The following is a 3018-nucleotide window of genomic DNA, read 5'->3' as shown; positions in this document are numbered from 1 at the left end:
TTGCAAAGACCTGGTTTGTAACCCTTCAGATTCTAACATAGTCGTCTTCCCCTTGCATGCCTTATATAGAAGAATGGTTCTTCAATTGTAAAACATGCTACAGCAGAGATGGAATAGGTACTGAAGAATATAAAGGCATGACATATTGACATGTATTCCCTCCATCCGGAAAAAATGGATGGGTCTAGGCGTATTTCAGTTCTAGATACATCCAGTTTTATCCATTTCTGCGACATGTAATCCGGACAGAGGGAGTATGATGCAAGAGCTAGGGATACGACAGGACAATACAGTAAAAAAACACTGAAAACCCACTGCAGAACAAAAGTAATCAAACCCACTGATATGAGATAGTACACTCATGCAACTCAGGATGCAAAACTACTAGGCAGCTTTCCTTACAAAAATCAACATTGTGGCCTTTAATCATTCATTTTGCTACAACTGAATTTAGATCAGATAAAGGTTGGATTCACGTCGATTAACAAAATACATGCTAATGTAAAAATATAGTGATATACAACAGGTACTTACATCTGCATTGGAGTACAGAGAATTCCTGCAAGAATCCTTCCCCACAAACGATACTAGTGCAGAAAATCTTCTATCTGTTAAGCTTATTTTCTGAAAGAGAGATGGGTAAGAAATATGTAGAAAATATGATCAGCATCCTATAAAATTTCATGATGCAAGGATACGCACACGCTTCTTAGAATCGAGTTGACATATTTTTGCTGGACTGGAGCGGACTAGTCCTTTGGCCATTGGAATCTGCTTATTATCAGTAGGAGTTGGGTTTCTCTGTGCTGGAGTAGTATCTATAAAAACTGGAGTTGGTTTATTATCTCCTGGCGTTTGGATGTTTTGCAAATACCTGGTTTGTAACCCTTCAGATTCTAACATAGTCGTCTTCCCCTTGCATGCCTTGTATAGAAGAATGGCGCTTCAATTATAAAACATGCTACATCAGAGAGATGGTATAGGTACTGAAGAATAGAAAGGCATGACATATTGACATGTATTCCCTCCATCCAGAAAAAATGGATGGGTCTAGGCGTATTTCAGTTCTAGATACATCCTTTTTTATCCATTTCGGCAACATGTAATCCGGACGGAAGGAGTATGGTGTAAGAGCTAGGGATACGACAGGACAACACAGTAAAAAAACATTAGTTGAATGGCAAATTGTATGCTTGCAGAATACATACAAAAAAAACTAAGGCAACATACACGTGTATGATTGGGAAACTAAGATGGCATTGCTACAGAGCACTAGAACGTCACTTCAATGTAAAAAAACAAGGTACGGTAGACAGATGAAGTACATACTGATGAATAACAATGCATAAGATATTCGGAAGCATGATGTCCAAATTAAGCAGATGGCATTGCGATAGAGTAGAATGACAGTACTTGAATTTGAAAACATGTTATCATGAATGGAATAGGTACTGAAAAACAGGAAGGCATGACATATTTACATGCATGATCAGCATGCTAAGCACATGGCATTGCAACAGAGTAGATACACTCCAAGACATTATATGCATGTTGTACCCATATCACGGGCCAAGTTAGAGCAAGGACCTTGTGGGGTGAAGAGGATTCAACATCTTTCTGCAAGTCTTCTGCAGAACTGCCTTTACATGTTCCATCATATTGGGTATCATTGACATCAAATTTATTGGCCTTTACATTGCTCGCTGAGGTTCTTGTGGATATATCAGTGTGTGCAATTATATCTGACATGCATGGAAGACAACTAGTAGTTAGATTTATGTAATGAGTGCCTGTAAGAGACGACATAAATAGTAGGACTGGGGTTAACTAGCAGCAACAGGTCTGAAACACTAAAGGGAGAACATAGATGAAAGCTACAGAATATGTATTGTTTGTACTCGAGATTAACTAGATGGCACACAAAAGTATTAAAGAACAACATAGGTAATACTAGAAGTGGTATAATACTATAATCACCAGCCTTTGGGATAGCATTAGCTGATGGATGATAACTATGGAACAGCGTTACCTAAAGAACAAGTATCTTAGTTGAATTGTGGAACAACGTTAACTCCTGAACAAGACCCGTAAGAGATCATCATGAATATACAGTGAAATGTGATAATCTATTTTCCATGCTTAGATGAATAACAAAGCCATAAATGTTGCACACAAGTAAGATGAGGGTACAACCTATCTGGCCGCCATCCATAGGAGTGAGCATCATGTGCTGACTTGTCGATGGCCCTGCAGTTGTTGTGGTTGTCCATGTCGGGCACGCGCATTCGATGCAGGGAAATGTTGAGTGGGGACTATAGCTCCCTTCTGGTGTATGCTTCCCTTGTTGGAGCAGCCGCGGTGAGTCGGAAGACGGTGTGGCTGAAGATGCATCTCTTTGATCTGAAGAAATACACTAAGAGATCAACAACAAGGTACGAGAGTGGTCACATGTCTGTTGACTGATACTAAATTGGGGTCACACAAATTTATTTTATTTTGGTACTGTCTGATCTACGTCGGATGGCTTGATGGCCGTCTTGTGCCTCCCAGCTGACACTGTTAGGAATCTTCCCCGAAGAGCCAGCGACCAACGGCAGAGCAGCTTGCCTCAACCGTCCGTGGCCCCAGCCAAAACCTCGCTCCCACCCCACCACACTACCGTGGTTGCGCCGCCCTCGGGCCAATCCACAAAGACTCCCCGTCATCCAGATCCGGCGGCGGCAGTACCTTGAACCTGCACAACTCTAAGATAGCCATTGATACGTCTCCAACGTATCTATAATTTTTGATTGCTCCATGCTATATTATCTACTATTTTGGACATTATTAGGCTTTATTATCCACTTTTATATTATTTTTGGGACTAACCTATTAACCGAAGGCCCAGCCCGGAATTGCTGTTTTTTTGCCTATAGGGTTTTGAAGAAAAGGAATATCAAACGGAGTCCAAACGGAATGAAACCTTCGGGAATGTGATTTTCTCACCGAACATGATCCAGGAGACTTGGACCCTACATC

The sequence above is a fragment of the Triticum aestivum genome, chromosome 5A, assembly GCF_018294505.1.
Source record: "Triticum aestivum cultivar Chinese Spring chromosome 5A, IWGSC CS RefSeq v2.1, whole genome shotgun sequence".
Classification (NCBI taxonomy): Eukaryota; Viridiplantae; Streptophyta; class Magnoliopsida; order Poales; family Poaceae; genus Triticum; species Triticum aestivum.
This window is presented reverse-complemented; position numbering follows the sequence as displayed.